Source organism: Manacus candei, unplaced genomic scaffold (assembly GCF_025592945.1).
Source record: "Manacus candei isolate 608988 ecotype Guabito, Panama unplaced genomic scaffold, ASM2559294v1 h1tg000014l, whole genome shotgun sequence".
Taxonomy (NCBI): Eukaryota; Metazoa; Chordata; class Aves; order Passeriformes; family Pipridae; genus Manacus; species Manacus candei.
The window spans coordinates 30,575,469-30,601,232 of record NW_026138062.1 but is presented as its reverse complement, the minus strand read 5'-3'; the positions used below and the strand labels follow the sequence as shown (position 1 = coordinate 30,601,232).

The 25,764-nt window shown below is 37.7% G+C and overlaps 1 protein-coding gene across 3 annotated transcripts in view; it reads right to left on the bottom strand.

Moving 5' to 3' along the window:
* DCLK1 (doublecortin like kinase 1) overlaps positions 1-25,764 on the bottom strand; it is a 283,428-nt gene that overhangs the window by 82,384 nt on the left and 175,280 nt on the right. The window lies entirely within an intron of this gene.

The following is a 25,764-nucleotide window of genomic DNA, read 5'->3' as shown; positions in this document are numbered from 1 at the left end:
AGATGTTCAGGTTAGAGTTTATATACACCCACACATCTCTGTAGGCATCCTTGCATTACGCCTGCAAAATGGTTTTTGGCCCGAGGATGAAAGAGCTTAGTGTGCACAGAGCTGATGTCTTGCACTCCTAAATGGATACTAGATTAATCACCAGACGTATTATACACTTGGGAAAAATAAAAGATTTCCACTTCTTAGCCAATATACAATTAAAAGTCTGCAGCAATGTTTATACTGTCTTCACCTGACAATGTCAGTACATTTCACTTGCTTAAAAATACATCAGTAAACATTTAGTTCTGTATCAGACCTGTTTCCCATTTTCTTCCCATGGTTAAGGTTCCTCAACAGAGGTTAAGAGAAATAAACAAGAGTTTTTTCTTCCTAGTCAGAAAACACCATGTACAAGTCTGCACATTATTTAGTCTTCACAGATCAGTGGAGCCTGTAACATAGTTTAGACAGATTAGAGAACAAAGGAATAAAATTGAGCATAACTAATTAACTTACACATATCCACCAGAGAATGATGTCATGAAATTTATTTCTCTTGGCTGCCCTAACTCTCCATCTTTCATCAAGCTGCTGAAGGAAATAGAAGCAAGAACTGATGCGTTACTGAGGGAACATCCAGCACAGCTGAGAGCTGAGAGGACAAGAGAAATGCCTTGGTCTCCCCAAAGAAGCTTTTCTTCCCAAACTTTGCACATTCCTAATGCCCAATAGTAGCTAATTTCTTTCTGTTTACATTTTATGTGATTTACTGATAACTACTCTTGTTTTACACTGAAATGGAGAAAAACATTTACTCTATGAGGAAATCATCAATTGAAAACAGGAGGAATCAGATAAAAACTCTCAATTAGATGCCATTGGGTAAATATAGCAGTAATCTTACACCGATGTATTGACATAAACAGTTGCTCCAGAAACCATATACAACTTGAATGTAAACAAGTTCTTTACCTTTCCTGTAAACAAAAATGTAAAATTTCCAAACACCTAACAACACTTGTCTGATCTTGTAAAACTACAATGTAATCCCATTGTGGACTGTGGGCCTCGTTCACAGGAAACAGTCAGGAAGGCGACTGCATATTCTAATGGTCAACAATCAACAATACTAAAGCAGAATGATTCAACCAACCAAAATGCATTAGAATATATCATTTCCTCAGTAGAAAAACTTAAACAGTCCATGAAGAAAGGAGTTAGTTTACTAACATATAAAAAGCTTTCCTATTTTCAGTACGTAAAGAAAAATACTTAATCTATATCCCTCTTTTGGAATTCATGCTATGTACTAAGCTTAGTCTCATCTTATTACAAGTATTAATACTCATTCAAATTCTCTCAATACCTTATAAGCACTCAGAGTTAGAATGAGGTTAGAGAGAAGATTCTGCATTTGAATGCATATTTTCTCTCATAATATTGGAAAAGACCAAGTGGAAAGTGGTACAAAAGGAAAGGAGAGGCAACTAAATGCACATCAAGTTTATCTTTCCATCCTACTTACACAGTGCTTTTGAGGACAATACTCAAGACAGCCCTTATACCATTTTTACCCAGCCCACTCAGAAACAAAATGAAAAAAATTAAGAAAAAGTCATTCTTAATCTGAGACTTTGTCAAACATGGGCAAGAATCATGTGGATGACCTGAACTGAAGAAGAGGTTAACAACATCTTGTCACCATCTTCCTTATCTTCCAGAAAGGCATGCTCACATACTATGGAGGGGAGTCAACAATTTTGGGAAAGAGGGAAGCTGGCATCTGGCTGCACCCATTGGGGCATTTGACTACCCCTCACTACTGACGGTCTCCTTAGAACAGTTAAAGTTCGGAGTGGTCTGCTGTGGTGGGTTGACGCTGACTGGACACCAGGTGCCCACCAAAGCTGCTCTATCACTCCCCTCCACAACTGGACAGGGTTTTATGAGTTGACATGAGAACCGACAGAGATCACTCACTGAATACCATCACAAAACAGTCTGAACTTGGGAACATTAACTGAATTTATTACCAACAAAATCAGAGTATAGGATAATGAAAAGTAAAATAAATCTTAAAAACACCTTCCCCCCTGCGTTCCCTCCTTCTCAAGCTCTGCCTCCTCCCCCTGCAGCAGGGAGACGGGGAATGGGGGTTATAGTCAGTTCATCATAAATTATTCCTGCTGCTACTCAGGAAGAAGTCTTTCTCCTGCTCTAGTATGGGGTCTTTCCCACTAGAGACAGTCCTTCATGAACTTCTCAGATGTGAAGATGTGTCTATTCCACAGACAACAGTTCTTCACAAATTGCTCCAACGTGGGTTACATTTCCACGAGGTGCAGTCCTTCAAGACCAGACTGCTCCAGGGTGGGTTCCCAACAGGGTCACAAGTTCTACCAGGAAACCTGCTTTGGAGTGAGCTTCTCCCTCCATGGTCCACAGGTCCCAGTCAGGAACCTGCTTCAGCACAGGCTTCCTATGGGTTTGGAGCCTCCTTTTTGGGCATCCACCTGCTCTGACGTGGGTCTCCTCCACGGGCTCCAGGTGGATCTCCACACTCCAACTGACCTCCCTGGGCAGCATGGAAACAGCTTGCTTCCCTGTGATCTTCACCACAGGCTGCAGGGAATCTCAGCTCCAGTGCCTGAAGCACGTCCTCCCACTCCTTCTCCACTGGCCTTGGTGCCTGCATAGTTGTTCCTCTCACAAATTTTCTATTGTCTCTTCCCTGGCTACACCTATATCTGCCCAATAACTTTTTTTTTTCCTTCTTAAATATGTTATCACAGAGGCATTATCATAATTTCTGATTGGCTCAGCCTTGGCCAGCAGTGGGTCCATCCTGGAGCTGGCTGTCATTGGCTCTGTCAGACAAGGAGGACGCTTCTAGTGGCTTCTCACAGAACTCACCACTGTTACTTCCCCCCCACTACCAAAACCGGGCCATGGAAACCAAATTCAACTACAAATCATCCCGATGGGCTACACATAGACCATGACCTGTTATTTGAATAACCCCCCACTAATGGCATATTGCCCTTTGAGGAAGTCACCTCTTGTAGCCAGCTGAACTTTAAATCTCTACCCACAGGAGCAGAAACACAGATGATCATATGACAATTTGAGAAATGAACAAGCATCACAGGATCGTAGTATAATACAGTTTGGACATGAGAAATTCCCTATTCCAGTTTCCAGCTCAAAGCTTGAAATAGCCTCCCATTCATAGTCCTGGCCCACTTGGGGTCACTTCAACTGGAGGAATGTGGCAGGGCATAAACAGTGCAGGAGGATCTTGGAGAGCATCAGCGACAACTTCTGTTACAAGTGATAGAAAAAACAGTGAGAAGAGATGCTCTGGTCACACTCAAAAAAAGAAAGACTCTCCTGGAATGTGAAGGCCAAAGGCAGCCTTGGCTGCACTGACCATAAGATAGTGGCATTCAGGATTGCAAAGGGACTGAAGAAGGGCAAAAAGCAAAACCACAATTCTGGACTTCAGGTGAGCAGACTTGGGACTCTTCAGGTATCTGCTTGGAAGAATCCTACTGGATAAGGTCCTGGAGGGAAGAGTGACTTGAGAAAGCTGATTAATATTCAAAAATCAGCTCATCCAAATTCCAGCACAAACCATTTCAACAAGAAGGAAGCTGTTAAAAAATGTCAGGAGATCTGCATGGATGAACAAGTTGCTCCTGACAAAATTCAAACATAAAAAGGAAGCATAAAAAAGGTGGAAACAGGGACAGGTAACCTGGGAGGTGTGTAGAGTAAGTCCAAGAATGCAGAGAAACAGTTAGGAAAGCCAAAGCTTAACCAGAATTAAATTTGATGAGAAATGTCAAGGGCAATTAGAAGGGCTTCTTTACATACAGAGGGAACAAAAGGAAGACTACAGAAAATGCATACCCATTGCTGAGTGAAACAGGGCCTTGGTGACACAGAAAATGGTAAAGGCTAAAGTATTGAATAGCTTCTTGAATAGCTTCTTTCTCTCAATCTTTACTAGCAAGCCTGGTCTTCTGGAATTCCAGGTACCAGAAACAGGGTGAAAGCCCCAAGAAAGGAAAACCCACCCTGAGTGGAGGAGGATCAGATTAGAGAATACTTAAGCAAAAGAGATGCATAGGTCCAAGGGACCTGATGGGATGAACCCTGCAGGTGCTAATGGAGTTGGCTTACGTCCTTTTGAAGTCACTCAATAATATTTGAATGATAATGATAATTAGTACAGTCATTTGAAGAACCAGCAAGTCTCACTCCTATCTTCAAAAGGGTCATAAAGGAGTACCCAGGGAACTACAGGCAGATCAGCCGCACATCAGTCCCTACGAAAGTGACTGTGAAAGTGAATTTCAAGGCACATTAAGGACAAGAAAATCATCAGAAGTAATCCACATGAATTCACCAACAGGAAGTCATGCTTGACCAACTTGATAACTCTCTGCAATGAAATAACTGGCTTGGCAGATGAGGGGAGAGCAGAGGATATTTTCTACCAGGAGGACTTCAGTGAGGCTTTCAATGCTGTCGCCCATAAAATCCTCATGGACACACCGTTGATGTACAGCCTTGATAAGCAGACAGCAAAGTGAAAACTGGATGAATGGCTGAGCCCAAAGAGTGGTGATCAGTGGCAAGATGTCCATCTGGAGGCCAGTAACTAGTGCAGCACCGCAGGGGTCAGCACTGGCTTTAGTCCTTTTCAATGATTGCATTAATTACCTAGATGATGAGGCAGAGTGCAGCCTCAGCAAGTTTGCTGATGACAAAAAACTGGGAGGACTAGCTAATAACACCAGAGGGGCATGCTGCTATTCAGAGGGATGTTGAAATACTGGAGAAATGGGTGGACAGGAATCTCATGAAGTCCTGCATCTGAGGAAGAACAACCCCAGGTACCAATATATCTTTAGGATTCCGTTAGCTGGAAAGCAACTCAGAAGAAAAAGACCAGAGAGTCCTGGTGGACACCAAGAGGATCAAGGGCTAGCAACGCAGTCTTGCTGCAAATAAGGCAAATAGTATCCTGGCCTGCATTAGAAGTGTTGCCAACAGGTGATCCTGCCCTTTTACTCAGCACTGGTGAAACCACACCTGGAGTACTGTGTCCAGTTCTGAACTTCCCAGTACAAGAGAGATATGAAGGTACTGGAGAGATCCCAGCAATGGGCCATTAAGACAATTAAGTGACTGGAGAGTCTCTCCTATGAGGAAAAGCTAAGGGAGCAGGGACTGTTCAGCCCAAAAGAAGAGAAGACTCAGGGAGATTCTTATTAATGCTTATAAGCAATGCAGAGTGCAAAGATGGACTCAGGCTCTTTTCAGCAATGTCCCCTGACAGGACAAGAGGCAATGGGCATAAACTGAAACGCAGATTTTGTCTGAGCTTTTTACTGTGAGGGTGACAGCATGTGCTGGTTTAAAAGTTAACCAGCAGGGGGAATGAACTCAACTCAAAGGAGAGATTATAAGTCAGAATAACAATTTATTAAAATAATACAGTAAGTACAATAATACAAACAACAATTGGTCTCAACCCACAGAAACCCAAATGTATAACCCAGTACCCTGGGGCCTGAACAAAGTGGTGTTCCTTGGGCCCTGTTTGAGTCCAAAGTAAAGGGAGAGGGGAAGAACCTGCTGGTGGGAGAGCTGCTGCAGTCTGGCCAGAACTGGTGATCGCAGTCCAGTGGTGGTCTAAGTCTGGTTGAGAGCGATGAGATGCAGCCGTCCTCTGGATCCCACGAGTGGGTTGAAAAATGTTCCAAAACTCCAAGATTATATATCCTCCAGTTCAGGCAGGAATGCTTGGTACTCCCCTCAGGGTGGGGAGTTTCACAAAGGGTGTGAGGACAGAAACATCCTCCTATCTCACAGGCCTCTTAACACCTAGTTTATAGCCTGAGGAGTCAGGCTCTATGGGCAGAGGGTGCGAATAGTCTATTGACAACAATAGTCTAGTTTCTGGGAAATGACATGGAAGGCTATAGAATACAGTTTTGGGTTACACCCACCATGATGAACTGATCTCAGTTGTCCTAACTAGGACACAGCACTAGAGAGAGTTTAGAGAGGTTGTGAAATTTACATCCTTGGAGGCATGGTCCTGGGCAAGCAGTTCTAGGTGACCTTTCTTGAGTGGAGGAATTAGACCAAATGACCTCCAGAGGTCCCTTCCAACCTCAACCATTTGAGATTCTGTGATTCTCAGGGCTTTTGCAGTTGTTTCCAGAAAATCCCCAAGGATGAACACTACCTGGGCTTCCCAGAAATAGATCTGCCTCCCTGGGCAAACCTATTCCAATGCTTGATTGCCATCACAGATGTTTTTCTTAATATCCAGTCTCAACCTCTTGTTTCAATTTATATCTATCACCTCTCATCCTCTTACTATGCATGCCTATGAGGAGCCTGTCTCCACCACCTTAATGGAGACAAGATGCTGCCCCGTGGGCACTGGAGGCTATTGGTAGGTACCCCTAAAGTGATTTCCTTTTCCGGGATAAACAAGCCCAGCTCCATCAGTCTCTCAGCACAAGGCAAGTGCTCCACCTCCCCACCATCATAGTGGTCCTCCTCTGATTTCCTCCACTTCAGTGATGTCTTCCTTGAAATGGGAGACTTTAGACACAGTATTCCAGATGTGGTGTCACATGTGCTGAGTAGGGTTAGTTCCCTGTCTCTACTGAGTCCATTCTTGTTCATACATCTCTGGATGCTGTTAGCATTTTTTGCTGTCAGGACAACTCTCTCTTTAGTCTAAGTCACAGAAATGTTCTTTCTCCCTGTTTACAGTTATACAAGCCCTTTTGAGCTCAATTATTAACTTCTTTGGTACAATTTTCTTTTTCCTCTCAAAAATAATTCACAGGTCATGAAATTTTAAAAGCTTACAGTTCAAATGAACATATATTCTCTTTGCTTAAATAACTGTGAACCCTAAGGTAAATTTGTCAAGTGCCATGTTTCCTATGAGTTTAAAAGTTTACTCAAAAATGACATGGGCTACCATACATAAATGGTATGGCCTGTGGAGAACTATGTAGGAAAGCCTTCATTGCTGCACACACTAGGGTCGAGCAACTCATGTCTTCAAAGGCTGGGGCAAGACTAGTTACAGAGTCTAAAAGAACTTATTGTCTTGGGTAGAATGTAACCAGGCTGCTTATTGTAAATAGTTCTCAGCTTCCATGAACAGTTTAAGCACACAATTCTGTTGTCACATTTAGTTTGTAAAGTAAAATTTTGCTGCAGGGAAAGATCCCACTCAGTGACCACACAATCACTGCTTGTCTCCTCAAAGACATTACCATAATCTGCCTGATGCTGTAGGAGAACTCTGTATACATGAACAAGAAAGGAAAAAAACAAACCAAAAATGCATGTTTTATTAAAACTTATTTTCTACACAGAATCTACACTGGTAAGGAAATAAATACATACCTTCTTCTCATCAACAGTATTCGGATAACTACACAGTGAATAAGCCATGAAATAGAAGAGTGTAGTTTCCCCAATTTTTTTTTTATGACAAAACTGTATCAAAAATAGATTGGAACTCCTGACAGAAGAGAGCTATACTGCCTTTCTCATTCATGTGAGCATGCTCAGCCAAGAAGAAACACCAAGTGTTTCTATATTATGTCCAGTAAGGAAAGAAATGTTTCACAAAACCTTGGTCCTTCCTCTCACCACTGGCTGACTAAGATTAAAGGAAAAAAATGATGACACCTATGGTAACACAAGGCAAAATAAGGTCGACTTTACAGTCTGATCACAGGCTTTATTGTTTTCTAACTCAGAATACAAGATAAATAAGAAAGTTTTTCCAGCCAAAACATCTCTCAATAAGATGTTCTATTGTATAACTACAGACAGAGCTACAAAGTAGGAGAGAGAAGTACAGGCTAACCACAGGGAGGCTAACAATGCAACACTGTAGTCCCTTTATAGTGTGGAATATTACCACAGAGGTCTGAGGCATTTATTGGACATTAACAATAAGGCTGAGAAAAAAAAAAAAAAAAGAAGAAAAGAAAGGAAATATCCCAAGGCTACAATTTTCACATAACTGAGACACAGTAGGGACAAAATACGGTAAACAAAGTTACTGAGATTGCACAGTGGTGTCAATGACAGTAGGAACTGGCACAACTAGGATGAACCCCAACATATACTGTACTTGTCAGCTCTTGACTCTTCCTGTTGCCAAATGTATATGTAAGCATGAGGTAATTAAAGGATGCTAACACACAGAATCATAACACCTGCTGTCTCCAGTTCCTTGATGTTTCATTTTCAAAATGCTACATTAGCTTTTATGCTCATTAGATTTTACAATGGCAAGAAAGCAGAAGAGAGTAACTAATCTGCAATAAATGTATCATAAAATGAACAAATTTAATGTGTTTCTAGTGAAGACTATGAGAAGTTATTTAAATTACCAGGAGATCAAAAAGGCTTACTTGTCAGCTACTCAGAAGTTGACTGTATGGCCTTTATGAGTTCTTTCTGGGCAAAAATATCACTCTCTGCTGTGTTTTGCTTTTCTTTGAGGTCTATGTGTAGGAAATAGATGTTATATTTTTGATATCCCTGACAATCTGTTTCTCTAAGACAAGAACATTTAACTTGGTTTCAGCAACAGCTGTATCCTACAGATAAGCAAGAAAGGAGGATCAAGGATGTCTGTGGCTGTTGGTAAGCCACTTTACTGTAAGCCTTAGGCTGGTACCTTTTACCACTGCTTAAAGACATTAGCATCACTAGCAATGTCCTCAGGCCAATCAGTAGATCATTACACCAAGTGCAGTACCAATTTTCGTTTTTAATTTTAAGAGTAATTTGTTCCATGTTGCTAATTCTTAATGCAGCTAATAAGATTTTACGTTTCAACTGCATTCATGCCTTCAATTAATACCAGTAATCTTGTGTTTGCAGAACTAAGTTTCACTCTCTTCAGCAAAAGGGAACTGGTACCATCCTGTCTAGTGGCATTGATACACACTGCAATTCACACTACCCTACCAATAAATGGCAGCTATGACTTGTAATTACAACATATTCAAAAGGGTAACTATCATACAGTTTCCACAAATGAAAGGGATATAGAGTGTTTCACAGAGGTTTAAGTAATTTAAAATCTTCTATCGTCATGGTTGTGCCTACTTCAGTTTTGTTCTGCATGTCTTCCTTCAGTGTGCTCCTGATGCAGATGGACACGGATGTACGCGTGGAATGCAAAACCCTAAAGTTTTTATCCCATGCACTAAGCTATCTGTCACTGTAAGTGCATGGGGTTTTGAGATATCTCATCTTCTGATTTGATTTCTTACCATTAACTGGTCCTCCACTCATGATAAAGATTAGGAATACTGTCTATTTCTACTGTATGCCAAATATTTGTAGTAGCAAATGCCTAAATCTCCATTTTTTTCTGCCAAGAAATATACTTTCATTGGGGTATAAAAATATAGAAACTGTTGGATTTTCTTTCATGTGAAAAATCATTCTCTAATTCTGAAACTGGCTAACTATTCACTAACAAGACAAAAACTATATACAATAAAATACAAACAATTAAAGTAATCTATGCCTTATTAAAAATTAATAAAATAGAGAATCTTGAAAGGTCTTAGGAACACAAATAACTTCACCCAACCTAAGAATGCTTACAGATGTATGTACTACCCCAAAAATGCCTTGTTAAGTTAGAAATAAGGAACATATTTGTGCATTCACACATTATCACTAATATCTCATTCAGCTCTAATGTATAACCTTCAAATCTGAATTCAAATGTTTCTAAATTCACTGAAGTCTAAGTATTCACTAGAAGAGGGAAATAAATGGATTGTATGTATAATCAAAATGTTGCTTCAAGTATTTCCTACATTTTCTTCAAACACGTTCCAGTCTTAAAGGCAATGTTGGGAGGATAGAACTCCTCTAGTACTAGAGACCTATAAATATGATTCATACATATGAACTATTCACTCCATGGTCCTTCTGCAGTCAATAGAATGTATTCATTTCTGTGACCTATCTTAGGAACCTGTAAGTTCAGAATGAATGACTATATATTATTACTTTTAACAGGAAATGTCTAAGATAGCACAGCTGATTACAACTGCAAACAGCTGTACTGTTTTTATTTACGGCCTCAGCATTATTCTTCATGAAACAAAGAAAAGTGTCGTGCCTTTGCTTATAGCTTTCATTTTCTTTCTGTGACAGAAGTTTGTTCTCTGCATATGTAGTCTAACAAGTATCTCTCAAATACCCCTGATGAAACCAGGGGAAAAATTCATCACTGAAGCACCTTACTTTATCTGTACAGTTTGAATGGCATTTTTCTTGGCATTGTTTTATTCATGTAACTAGAAATGAAATGAAAAGATGGTACAAACTAATTAGTTTAAATATTAACTATTAATATGATGAACTATTCTGTTCATCAACATCAATGGCTTGCTCTCCTGTTCAGCACAAAAAGGTAATACTTGTTGTATTACCTATTAAAAATAATCTTGTTCTTTACTTTGAGAATAAACAAGCCTCCTATCCAATTCATATGTCAAATATTAACATCATTGTAAGCACCAAGTACTTTTTTTTTTTAATTTCAGTCTAAGAGAAGTGTCAATGTTGCAGTTCAACAAATTCTGGGGTTCTGGTATTATTACTTGCTGTCTTAAAAGTATAAATTGTTTTCAACTGTTTTCTAGTTCAAATTACTCTTTTGAAAGTTTACAAGTCCAAGCCCTTTCCACAGTTAGAAATGTAAATCCTCGTTTGCAGAACATCATCCTCACATGGAAAGCATCAGCTTAAAGGTATTATGGAGAAACATCCATTCAAAACAGTTAACTTTTAACACATTTTAACCAGATCTCCTGAAGTTACAGATTTTTTCTGTGTAACTGATTTGTGGTGAGCAAGAAAATATGTAACTAAACTGCCCTACTTATTTCTGCTTTGATTTTTCTTTCAAGTAAATCTGCCTATTTATAATGCACTTATCAGTCTAACCACTTTATTGTGCAGTGTTAAGTTTTAAAAGCCTTTTTTTTTTCCTTCAAAGAAAGAAAATATACTATGCTGGGATAAAGATTATAGTCACAACAATTAAGCACAAACCAAATTCCCATGGCTCTTAGACAGCTAATTAGTTAGATTAGCAAGGAGTCTTGCACAAAGTAAGGGAAATACAAGCTATCCATTAAAAAAACAGATGAATATGAACAGCCAATTGTTGCATGGGGTTTTTTTTCATTTAAATGATCATTAAAAAGACTAACTGCAATCAGTCAGACAACACTATGTTAGCAACAGCAAGATTAGAAGACAAGACACACTAAGAAGAGAATAGGTTATAGAGAGTTCTTTGATAACATTTTCAAATTAGCAAAATGTGAAGAATATTTAGGTATACATCTGAGACAATCTCCGAGCTATCAGACATTGGTTTTTTGAGAATTGTGAAGGATAAGTAAAGATCCAAGAGAAAAGGTCAAAGCAAATGCCTATCATTAAAACTGGGACAAAACAGAAAAGCGGGAGTTGCAGAAAAGACAGCCTAATTTGAGATTATTGAAAAAATTATTCAAAGGGATGATATAAAGAAGACAGAGTCAGGCTCCTTTCCTTTTGATTTATGGCAAGACAAGAAGCAATGGGCACAAACTGAAATATGGGAGGTTCCCTCTGAAAACACTTTTTTAACTCTGAAGGGACCAAACACTAGCACAAGTTGCCCAGAGACGTGGTGGAGTCTCCAGCCTTGGAGCTATTCAAAAGCCATCTAGACATGATCCTGGGCACCTGGTAACAGATGACTTCCACAGACCACTTCCAAATTCAACCCTTCTCCGCCTCTGTGACAATACAAAGCAATAAAGGAAACCAACCATTTGAAGCTTAAAAGATATTAAAATTACATGTAATAGTCTAAATAGTTTTGTCAAGAATAAACTGCATCAAAGTAGTCTTCATATAATAGGATAACGGTTGGGACAGTAGAGATTATAAGTTTTTCTACTCAGAATTTTGAAACTCAAGCTGCAACTTAAGAAGATACCATCTACAGAAATTGCTTTTAATATGGGTATCGGAAAAGCAAATTAGGATAGTTACCAAAGGTTTTACTGTCAGAGTAGGAGAGAATGAGTAGAGGAGCTCACCAGAGTTTTATTTCTGAGCCTGGTACTAGTCAATATTAATTTTTATTAATAAGATTAGTATGCATTTTAAATCTGGAGATGACACTACCATAGTAAAGCTGTAAGCATTGTAGAACAACATAAATGGTATTTAGGAGTATCCTGAAAACTGAAGAAGTCATCAGAAAAACCAGGTAAAACTCAGCAAGTCCAAAATCCTAGAACTAGGAAAGAATCAACAACAGAATAAAGGTTCAAGCCATCTCACTACATGAGTCAGATGCATGAACGCTAAACAGTAGTCCTGCAAAGAGAGAGGTAAGTTTTGCAGTGGGTCACATGCTGAATCTGAAGCAAACTACTACAGCAAAAGGAATCATCATCCTGCTGAACAGATACACTCTGTGGAAAACATCTGAATTATTTTGTTCTCCACAGGGCTACTGCAGTGTTAGCTAACACAGCAAATCCGCTTTTGTGTTTCCCATTTAGAAACAAGAGGATTTCACCATCAGAGGATTGAGAGAATACCAAGAAATATCACAACTCGGGGAAACATGAGCAGTGAAGGATAACTAATAAAAATGGGATCTTTAGTTCAGAAAAGAAGTGATGAGACAAAACAGCAGCCTTCAATACTTAACAGACGGCCAAAATCAAGAAATACTAAATTCTTACTATTAGTTGTATCACAAATAGGACAAAGAAGAGTAATCTTAAGTTTCCAAAAGGTAGATTAAGTCAGACATGAGGAAACATGGTTTTAACTGCAAGGATAAGGAAGTAGTGGAACACATCACATGGAGGACTTGTTGAATTCCACTAACTACAACTTCACACACACAGGTTAGCTAGAAATCTTTAAAGTCAGTTTAGGTATAGGTCCTCTCTTGGGACCTCTCAGATTCCTTCTAGGATTCCTTTGATTAAGTCTCCCTAGTATGACTCATAGAAGGTATTCAAAAGTTTTTTTCACTGTCAGTACTTCAGCTGAAAGATAAGTAAAGGAAGAGAGGCACACTAATGTAAAACTGAGTGAAAGTCAAAGAATATTTTAACGAAGGAGAAGTGCTTGCTTAATGGGTGAGTTAAAATCATTATAATTTCCTGAGTGGGGTGACTATTAAGATATAAATCTTTTATTTGTCTGCAAAAGCCAGACTGATTAACTTTGAAATTTTTCTCATAGAGCATTAGCAGAACTGGTATCTCCAAAAAAATGCAGACTTTCTCCTTCAGAGACAATTCAGAACCTTGTTGGCTAATATTCTCTCATACCATTAGGATGTATGTGTATTTCCTCAAAACGAACTATATGACAAAACTTCATACTGAGAGAAGACTTCATGGATTACATCCTTTTTTACTTTCACTGGACATATCTAAAGTGATTTTGTAATGGTAGAGTTAATGAAGAGGTATGGTTCTACCTACATCGTCCAAAACTCGATCTGTGCTCAAAACACTCGTTTCATTCTTAAGCCCATATATAGGCAGGTCCAGATGAAAAAAACAAGATGAAAACAGAAATGCTCACACATTCTATAAGTTCAAGAAAAGTTATCATTAATAAAAAAAAAAAAAGGTAGAAAGAGAATAAAAGCCAATCAATCAAAACCATCAAACCCATGTTAACCTACACCATCTTCTGAAGCACTCTGGACTGTAAACATTTGAAGCAAGGATCACAGCTTAATATGCGTCTAATGCTTAAATGATAATCAGCAAACAGTGTGTAGGTGGGGGGACAGGAGGAGTGCTAACTATGGATTGAAAGATTATATTTATACACATTCCATTGTTGAAAGCAATGCTTTACACTCTACCTTATAAAATTACAGGTATCATTTATGATAGTATCTAACATTTCAGTGGATCATTGTTTTTAAAATCATTTTTTGTAGACTTATTTCACTACTGAGTTGCACAAACTTTCAGACAAATCCAGTCTGAGTTGACCTTCTTCCATGAAATGAAAGCCACTATGACTGATAAAGTATGCTAAGCCTAACAATGCAGTAGACATTTCATAGGTGTGTCTCATTTTTTTAATTCTTTAACCCATGTAATTTTTTGCACTGCAAGATGGTGTACAAGAAATATCTCTAGCCCTCTATCTCCACCATTAATTTCAAAGACATTCAAATGTGAAACCATGTCCATTACTAATTTTTTAAATAAAGATGATGTCCCACTATGTGTTAAAAAGGGCTGTCATATGAGTCAAAAAACACTGGGCTGTTTTTTAGCTGAAGTGGCACAGCAACTATGAAAGATGAAAAAATAACTAATTTAACAAATTCTGCCATATTAGTCTTTGTGAGTCAGCCACAATTTTCTCAGATATGTTTTTTATTTAAAGTCTTTCTTGTCTAAAGCATTCATTTAGAATTTTGAGATTATTCCATATTTAAGAGTATTCCTAGTCTTGGAAAGGATGCAACATTGAAGCTATTTCTGAACAGATAAGGAACAGCTTACACTAAAGACCTAATGCAAATCCAATGCTTACTAACTTAATTTTCTGTTTATATTCTCAAAAAGACAATTTCCTGTGAAGTCATTAAAATGTACTTTTTTTACAAAAAAAATATTTAAAAAAACCCAAATACCAAAAAATCGAAACACAGTTGAACCCATAAGTTAACTTAAGAAACAGGTTTATTCACAACATATTCCTGTCTTCCTCTAGATATTCTAAGAGAGAATGTGACTTGTTCTCACAAACTTAAGCATACAGATAACAATGTTGTTCAAAGTCACAAATACTGAAACAGACAACTATGCCAATGAAAAAAATATTGTCCGTATAATTCCTAACTTCCATTCTTCCAGTATCTGAAATCCAAGAATCTCTTCAAGAACATCATAAATCCACTTTGTAACCAAAATGTAGAAATATTGAAGACAAAATATCCTTGCCTTAACTTTCCAATTTGCTTCTAACCTCCCCACAGTTTTGTGTCAGTCCCAGCCTCCCATATGTCTGTTCCTCCCACAAAAAAGCCTCTGCACTTTCTCTGACACCAACTTCTATGAATAGAAAGCTCTCTCTGAGGCAACCTGCACAAGGCAGCTTCCCTCTCTGTATGATCCCCTGATGATTTTATAATTTAACTATTGCAATTGAGATGATGTAACACAATGCAAAACAAACAGATGGGCAAGAGATATAAAGCGTGGCCAGGCCAAAACTGGAAAACATCACTGCCAGAAATGTTGTTGGGCTCGCAGCTGCTGACATTGCTCCTGGGATATGTGTACACCGAGGCTTTGCTGGCAGCTGTGTTGCTGGCTGAGGTTTGCAGCATGTGGTTCTACTTAGATGCCACAAGCTGGGCTTTGTTTGCTTACTCCACATTTACAGGTGCCTGCATGCAAACCTATGGAGATAAAAGGTAATTCCGGATGCCAAAACTCTGTTGAGTAGATCAGAGGTGTTTTCCTATGCTGAAATGAACAAATGGGAATTTTTTTAATGAGGCATATTTACTTTGTGACTGCAGTGTAGAAATCTGGATGTACCATCCTAGAGTTAATGTGAGTAATACCCTAAGAGGAGCTCGGAAAGGTAAATTAGCATACGCTAATTTCTGTGAAGCTGCAACAGACTGCTTGACTGTGTGAGAGTTTATTTAAATCTCACTTGGGCATCTCTAGTATTAACAGGACTTCTGTGATGGTATGGAAGAAAAATAATTAGTCCCTGTCAAATTTATTTCCTAATTATTATATTCCACGCTGTCTTTATGTGACACAAGGTGCAGTTCATTAATCATATAAAAGCAGAGCACTAGAGACATTGATTTAAGGAAAAGTAACTTAACAATAAAGAAATATTGGGGAAAATATACAAGCATTATAAAGATAAATGAGTGCAAAAGCAATGATAAAACACAAGAGAACATGATGAATCAAACCTTCAAGTACTTTGATTGTTCAGTCTCAACCCACAGCAGCTACAGACTAAAGCCAGGGGCAAGGAAAGCTTTATGGACTGAGCTATACAATTTAAGTGACCAACTGGAACTGCTGAAGAAGGACACCAGGATCCCAGTTGCTTGAACTGTTTCAGTCAAGCAGCATCTTTTAAAGTAGCCAACCTGATGCACAAATTGCCTTACTGGTCAAAGAGGAGCTCCTTCTCCTAATACTCAATTCTGAGGAAGCCAAAAAACAGCTTTCTCGCAACTTAGAAGCCAAATAATCTATGTCCCTGTCCCTCTCACAGGTGAGAGGAACACAACACAAACAGTAGAGTCTGAAATTAAATATTGTAAACCTGAGATATTTATAGATACAAAAGTAATAGATATAGATGCAGAAGTAAGGTTTTAGATAGGTCAAAAGCCATTATAGGGGCAGAAGGCATTTTCAGAACAGCATGAATACTGAATTCATACCTTATTTCCAGTAGAGTAGGATCTGTAGTATCTAAAATACCTAGATTAATACCTGGGCTGCTTTGGAACAGGCAAATTCAAACAAAGTTATTTATTTTGTTCATTATTTCTTCCATTCCTTCACTAAAATTTTTAGGGGGTAAATATGACTTTAAAAAAAGGAACAGGTAATCGAGGTATTCTGCATATATTCCCAAAAACCTCACTCTATTCTAACAAACTTGCAAATTACATACTGATATGTAACAAGGTAACACAGTAGAATTACATAGTTGTTATCTGCAAAATTGGTCCACTTTCAGTAATTGTTGAGGTGTCAGAACACATGAAAGGAATGGATTGATGAGGCAGGAGGATATAATGACCTACATATATTTTATTAGGGCAAAAGATATTTTGTGGTTATTGATGCAAAGATGATAGCAAAATTTACACAAATGCTCCCAAAACTAATCAGAGACTTAGAGGCAGAAGACATCATCAGACACAGTTCCTACTCACAGGCCCCTCATCAATGATTTAATATGACAGAGGGGACTGCAGCTTCATTATCTGGTGATATTTTATTTATTCATATTTAATTACTGCATATCATAACAATTTGAAATTTGACTGCATTGCAGAAGACAAGGGAAGGAATGAAGCTGTTCTACTGGCTATACTAACACATCTGCTTCACAGACCTACAAGGATTCACTCAGCCACAATATATAATAAAAGTGAAAAAACACTTATATTCTACAAATGAGTTACAAATTCTCCACATTAAAACTGGGTGAAATAAACACATATGTCTTCAAAATTCATGCAGTGGACATGAAGAATTCTATTTATCTTCACTATAGGCTGAAAGCGTTTGGGCCAAAATCCCCAATTTAGGTGAACCATGAGGAGAAAAAAAAAATGATGGCAGAAAAAAAGAGTAACATGACAAATTAGCAGAACCAAACCTCTCCCCCAGTGGGAGGGAGAGGTGAAGGCCAAAGGGTAGATTAATCTTGCTATATCATATGGTCTTGATCTTAAAAATTTCTCTGCATGTTTAGCAGAAATCACACGCACAATGGGGAGACTTTGAAAAGATCAGGAGCCAGAGCAGATTAAGATGAAATGGGGCCAGATCCAAAAAGCCGTCAACCTCCCACCCTTTCCTGCAGACTCCCATGTGGGCAGGAGATTGTTTCATGGCTCCGAAGTGCTCGTCTATGCTGAGCTCATTGATGAGTGCTCTCGCTCCCTGTGTCTCTAACAGAGAAGGAGTTTTGACTTCTCTTTACACAGCACTATGAACTGCAGCTGTGGACACACATCTTTGTAACCCCTTTTACTTTGTGCCCCCAAATTAATGTGCAGAACCTAGCTGATCCAACCACACCAAAAAACCAGATCCATATCTAACCATAATAGAAATAGGATTTTTAAAAAGCAAAAGAAATAAGAAATGTTATCTATTTTAAACAAGTAATTTAAAAAAAGAAGAGGGGATTGAGCAGATGATCAGGTTACTGCAGCTTACCCAGTTGCTGAGTGTCAGCTGAGTCAGAGCAATTATCTGCATATATGCACGGTAAAAAAATGAGTTAATGCAACATGTCTTAGCTGAGTCTACAATAGAAGAAGATTAAATTTTGTGCACATGCACAATTTCTACAGCTGAGCTGATGTGCGATTACTTTTCAAGCTACTGAAATTGCTTGTATATGTGAGCTTTAAAGTCTATCAAACCAGCAAATAATTAAGAATTTTAAAAAAAGGAATTTAAAAGCTTATAAAATAATCTATTTATTTAATGAGTGACACAATGACAAAAAAGCAAGAAGGACCCCTAAATGTTATAAATGCTGTTTTAACCATTGATCTGAAACCTCAAATGCATTTGTATTGAAAATTATTTTACTAATTTGCTTTTAGAACAGCTAGGTGCAAAAGCATATGTTCATTCACATAAATCTCACAGCAGTGTTTTCACTCTCTTTCAAGATAAAAGATAATTTGTTCCATGATTTACGATCTCACTGACTTTCCATATTGAATTAGGCATCTGAAACAATCCCTATCATCCTGCAAATTATTATTAATATGGTAGCATACATACATACATTGACTGATACCTTTTATTTGAATTCACGGTGGGTGAGGATAACACAATAATTTTATGAGACAGGGTTATACGTCCACTAATGACAAACTATTACAAACATCCACTCAGTACTTTCATGCAAAGCATGCCAAACACACACAAGTACATAATTCCCAGTTTTACACTGGCACAACTATTGCATTCTGTTACTTGAGAGAAACCTTGTGTGAATCAGATGCTGTGCTCCCCGTTCTTCATTATGAAGAGCAATTCAACAGACACTTTTATAGCTGCTGCTGTAAACATCTACTTCAGTTCTCCTTATCTATTCCTGTTACTTTTTTCCCTCAATTTCCTAATTAGATGACTTACATTTGTTTGCTCTTTCACTATTACCCTATAAAACTCTACCATTCAAGTTATTACTCACTGAACTAGGCAGAACTCTTTCTTCTTCCCCATAAAGTTTCCCTGCAATCATAACTCCTTGCTACTTTCCCTCTAATATTTAGATGTGTTTGAATGAAATGCATTGGCTTGTACTAATGCAATGCATGTGTTTACAGAACACAGCAGGCACATATTCCATTTTCAAAAGACATAACAAAGGAACAGCTATTTATGAAAGTTTCACTGTTTGTGTTTCTCACTTCCTCTTCACCCCCCACCCCATCCCAGAATCCAACTAGAACATCTGGGTGAACTGGATTAAATAATGAACTCTTTGTTTGAAGAAAATTCACAGGAAACGTTAAACTTCTCTTAAGACAGGAAAAGTTACTGCATGGGAGCCAGGACAGGAGAAAGTCAAGGAGTCAAATAGAGAACTGTGGTTCTTCAGGATAGAAATGTACATGTATCACTCAGATGTGTGAAGTTCTACCACAGACACCAGAGTCCTGGTGAAGTATGTAGCAGCAAACTCACACGGCAACATTGGGATCCACTGTACCTCTTGTCCTTAAAGGAAAAGTCAAGACCTTTGTGGGTGAACTGTAGGTCAAAGGAGACTATAAAGAATTTGGTCTGGTCTGTTATCTTTGTCTATCTCTGCAGAACTTTCTACATGTCAATGTATTTCAATAGGGTGTATGCTACATTTTCTTTTGCTAATAAAGAATAAAGTAGATAATAAACCCCAGAGAAGTTATACAAGAGGTGTTTTTCCAGTTCAGTTTGGTGAGGAAGCTTTTTATACCAGTAGAGCTCTACATGGACCCTAGGTTTAATACAATGCAATGCTTTTTATTACTATGGCAAATGAGCAATTAATTTCATTGTAATGTGAAGGTTAACTTAAATAATATGGAAAGTTCTATGGCATAAATATTAGATGTAAGCATTGGTTTATGGTTTTGGTTTTTTTTTAAATCTGCATAGATCCAGTCCCCAAAGTTAACTGTTAATCTTCTATATCTGGACACAATTGTACCCAACAAAAGATTTCTAGAGACATAGCTATCTAAATATTTTATGGCTCCCCTAGCAATTTGAAATGGAAAATGAATCTCTATGGAAGCAATAGAATTTGAGCACAGCAGTGTGCTGCTGATCACCACATCTTGAGCATAAGCTATTTTTTCTTTATGTACGTAGGGGGTGGGAAAATATGTGGTGATTTTACTGTATTGGTACTATAGAAGTGGAGAACACCTACATAAAGCAAAAGCCTTATGCCTCACTTATCTGGATTTATTCTACAACCAACTAAGCAACAAAGGAGACAAGGGACACTCTTATCTGCTTTCCCCTTTTTCATCTTACATGGAAAGAATATTAAACCAGTTGGTTTAAGCTGTTATCAGATACAGGACCTAGACTCACATTGTAAGACTCACCTCAAAAACTGTCAGCTGCATGACCTGAAGATGAGCCATGTTGCACACAGTAATGAGAACCCCTGCACTCATCCTAGTGAAGCTTGAGTTTCCCTAAGCTGGGTAATTTTTTCTGCAAGTTCACCTGATTAAAAACCGAATAATTTTGCACTGTTGTTCAAGTACACCGACATGAAAAACAGAGCTATGTATTTTGTCCTCAAATTCTAGGAAGCAATGCAGAGAGGCTGCAGCAAAGGATTCTTTTAGCATATGCATCAGTAAAGAAAATTTATTCTCAAAGCATGCTATAAAAGAAAACCAAGAAGTAATCCAGTCCTACCAATTTTTTCCATCTTCTTTTACAAAACTGTCTCCCTCATTTCTTTCAAATTTCTGTACAAATATCAATTTTGTATCTGTACATCATATGGAGTACCCAAAAGAAACTGACAGAATTGGTTTAGCAGATAGCCTTCTTTTAATACTATATCTCATATCCTAGCTTTTATGATTTCCATAATTAAATGGCCTTGAGCTATTTTCCACTTTACATATATGATCTACAGGGTTAAATGTCTTAAAAGATGAAACAACAGAAAGCAGACTTTTCACAGTTTATTTCACCCTCCAAATATTTTTAGACTTTTTTTAAAAACAGCAGATGTTTAATATGCACACTTCAGTGCACATTCTCAGCTTGTACATCTTGACTTCAATTGAATTATCATGAAGGAATTATGACAATATATATTAGCTGATGATGTTTCTCTTGGATTGTATTTGACCATTCACAAACTTCCTAACAAGACTTCCTATTTTTCCCATCTTTTCCTAAATAAATTATCCATAAATTTCTGCAATGAAATTTTAGGTTATTTTTAACTATGTTGATCTGATTTCTTTTTTTTACTCTGAACAGAACAAGAAAAATGAAATTTGGAAATAAGTCTTATTTAAGGGGTAGGAGTGCCTAAATACCACTCTCCTCAAACCCAAACTTGTAATCAAGTTTCCGCTTTTTTTGACTGTGAGTTTGCTTGTACCATAAGCAGCGCCACCAGCATAAGTAGGAAGTCCTAGTGGTCACTCCAAACATATTAGACCACCAAAGTCAAAGCACAGAAGATAACAAAGGCCAATATAATTTGAGTTACAAGAAGAAAAAAAGAAAAGATTGAAAGACTTTAATGTAACAGTTTCTCCCATTAATATAAATACATATTCCTATAATTCCATTTTCACATTTGTAACAAATTAGTTTTTGTCAGTAAAAAGAAAGGAACACAGGATACTTTTGTTTCAAAGATCGCTAATATTTTAAAATTAAATGATCTAAGAAACTGCATTCCTGAGAAAATTCCAGGACACAGAAGCTTTCACTCAGTAACAGTTTTAAAGAATATCCTTAACTCAGGCAGAAACAAAAGTATTGTCTACCAGCATCTTAATACATCTTGAGGCTTATTCTGTCTCTCACCTCCCTCCCCTCTTCCCTAGGACTAGGTGGGGGTTGGTTTGGTTTTGAGACGATACGCTGAAGTAATAAGAGAGTAGGAAGAGAAACTGGAAGAGGAAAATACAGGACCTAATGGTGAAGAAGTTACTCTGGAAAGCATGATCAACTATGCAAAATCTGAAAAGGGTGAAAGAAAAGAAGATGCAGCCAATGCTTGGTGAACCAGCCAGGAATGGACAACTAGGAATCCCTGAGAAATCACATTTCATGGGCTGGAAACAACACGAGCAACACTGGAGCTGCAGCTAGATAGCAAGTAAATGACCATAGAGAATCTGAGAAGATTAAATAAGAGGAAGTCCAGCCGTGCCATCTGTAAGAACAGTGGTGTCCTGGATAAGGAGTCACAGTGTAAGACTCACCTTTTACATTTCCAAGTTAATAAGACTGCAAGCATCATGTTTTCTAGTGCTATTCTTGTTATTATAGCAATTTAGCTCAATGTATCTTGCTTTTAAAATGACCTTTTCTTGAAAAAGTTTCAAGCTATCTAAAACTTCTCCCCCTCCAAAAAGTTAAAAATATTTTAATAATACAAGTATTTCTTTTCTTTATTTTTACAAAAACCAGCTCATACTTCTAGGTCTTGACAACACATTAAAATTTTTTGAACATTTTCATAGAACTCTTTGACATAAAAGATGTTCAATAAATTCTATTGTGCTGCATTTTTTTCTAATTTTGCTTTGATGATTTAGATGCTCAAACATCTCCAAGCACCTGACTTCTGTGAGGATTTAAATCCTCAGGCTAATGATTGCAGGATAAGTCCTAGATGGCACATTTGCATCATTATCCAGACACCATGCTTTACTGATATCCCAATGTAAAATATGCAATGGTTTTCTTGCTTTGGTAATTAGTACCACTATTTAAGATAATTTTTTAAAATAAAACAGCAATTTTAAAATTTTGTACTTCTACTGAAGTGCATGTCAAGAGATGTACATAGAAACACCAAATTATTCTTTTCTGTGACTCATATTTAGCATATTGCCACATTTAAAAGGTAAGATATTTGGTGCCAAGAACTTTTGTTTCTTCACAGCTCATGTGTATAATGTTGCCTACACCACATCATGAGCCCTCTTTTCTACTGCAAAACACATTACTGAGATTATATTAAGTGGAATATTACAATTCACTTCAACTGAACATTCAGTTCAATGTTACAGTTGAAGCTGCTTGACACCTCCCATTATAAAATGTTATTTACCAGTTGCTTATAAATCTTCATGAACACTTTAACTATGGATTGAAATCTTCCATGTTTATTGTCTGTCCTCAGACTGACTTACCCAACTTATAAGTCCTCAACTGATTCCCAAAAATTTAGAGCAGGTTAGAGGAAAGTTTATTTGTCAGGTTAAAGAAACTAGAGGAAGCAGGACTGGAACTTCCCCCACACCAACTGATTCCATAAAACTTCTCTCTAATCAGGTTCAGTTTTTCTCTGATTTATACAGCTATGCAGAAAAACAACAGTATGGCAAAAATACAAACCTCTAGAAGTGTTTTCATGTGATTAAAAGCCTTCTTTAGAAGTCTTCAAACCTTACAGAGATACTTTCTGAAGATCCTGCCTGCATCATGGAGGATCCATCTCCTCTATAGTTTCTGCCCACTGCCCTCACGTTTGGGTGGGCCATGTTGTACAGCCACCACTGAGCATCTCTCACTTTGAGCTATCAAGTGAGAAGCAGGACTTCCTTTTCAATTTTCCTTTCTGATAGTCTGAGGCTATGGTTGTTCCATTAGGGAAAGGAGACCTGGAGAGACTCACTGTTTCATATTCTCATTGTTGTTCTGTAAGGGACGGCAGAGGAAGGAGGAAAGAGCCATGCTGAAGCAGTGGGGGAGCCAAAGAATAATGAATTAAAACATAGTCTGAATTCGCTAACGTTTGTGGGTCTGATTTATTTAATATATGCACAGTATATTAAATAAATATACTCTTCAGTTTAGATTTGGAGAGGTTTTTCCCTTTTCTTTTTCTTTTAAGTCGAAACACTTTACTTGAATTTTTTCATATGAAGAGATGTTTAGAAATAGTAAAATTTTACCAAATACCAAACACTAAAGAAACAAATTACTTCTAATCTTAAAAAAAGCAAAACAAAACCTAACTGCAAAAAGACCTTCTGATAAGGCAAGTGCAAATCAATAGATCATTAAAGGAATAAAATTCCTAAACAATGGAATCTGTATACTGGTGATTAAAGTCTTATTCCCATTTGTATACGCATACACACATATGTCTATCCAGAAGGTATTTTTAGTTCTTTCCTTATACTGTCTCTACCCTTACAATAGTCCAATTTTAGCTATTTCCACACATAATTTCTATTTCTGCCTTTCTCTATCACAGACCACGCATTACCGCTCAGTTGCTTACAACATGAGGGTAGAGGAAAACATGTGAACTAATTGATTCCTTTGGAGAAATTTTGAAGATAGAGAAGGCAGGCTAAAAATTTTTAGCATGAAATTTCTTGAGAATGCAGCTCCAATGGCTTCTCACCAATATTTTTAAACAACATGTATTATCCCCTGTCTTGTGACAAGGTGAGTCAGCAAAGATGAGACCACTTTCCTTGGGCAAGGGGTTATATTCTAAGGTAGCACAGCTTCAACACTGTGCCTAAAGCACACCAGTAACTGCTCCACCACATTTGATAATCTTTTGGCATCTTACAGCACAGATAATATATGTAAATACTGGAAAAAATAGCAAGAGTTTTAAGATGTATAAACCAACATCTACTTAAACAGAATTCTTCTAACACCCAATTTAACTGGCCCCAGACAATTATGCTTTTATTTTGCCCCTGTTTATCTGTGAAGTTATGGTTTCTAGCTAACCTATGCATTGTTTTACACCCCCAAAGATCAGATATTTAAGTCTGAGATTTTAATTAGTGCTCTGTAGTTTTGAAAAACCCAGGAGATACATAATATTGTTTCATTGAATTTCATTTTTCCTTCTTCATTACTGGGTTTGCAGATCACAGGCAACTTTAAAGAAAATGAGGCCAGTTTCAACTAGACTAGCAATGATGGTACGCACATATTCTGCCTAGTTAGGCACTTCTAATACACACAATATGTGGCATCTAAACGCTTTCCAAGTGGGAGACTTGACAGCAATGCTACTTCTAATGATAAATGCACAGTAAGTGTATGCTGCAGTAGGAAGAATGCACTCAAACTGTTAAAAATCTTGTTTTGGGCTGAGGATCTTTTTTTCCTCTCACTTCTCATGTTCTCAATGTACGCACAGTTGCTGTGTCAGATCTCACCACACTATACCCAAGAATAATGTCAAAATCCAGGTGTTTACTAGTTTACTGAAGTTGTTCCCATACATAAGAGGTGCTAACCACACCCATAAAAATGTGCAATTTTTGTCCTGAAGAATTTGTCAGTAAGGAAGTATTAGGATGGCTAGACAGAATCATCTAGAAATACGGACAAGGGTAGTGACTTTAAACTAAAAAACGGTAGATTTAGACTACATATGAGGAAGAAATTTTTTACTATGAGGATGGGGAAACACTGGAACATGCTACCCAGAGAGGTGGTAGATCCTCCACCCCTGGAAACATTCAAGTTTAGGCTGCATTGGGTTCTGAGTAACCTGATCTATTTGAAGATGTCCCTGATCATTGGTGGGAGGGTGTTGGACTAGATGACCTTTAACAGTCCTTTCCAACACAAACTATTCTATGATGCCATGATTCTAGGATTCCAAAGTTTCATTTAGCCAGAAATGAAAAACACAGAC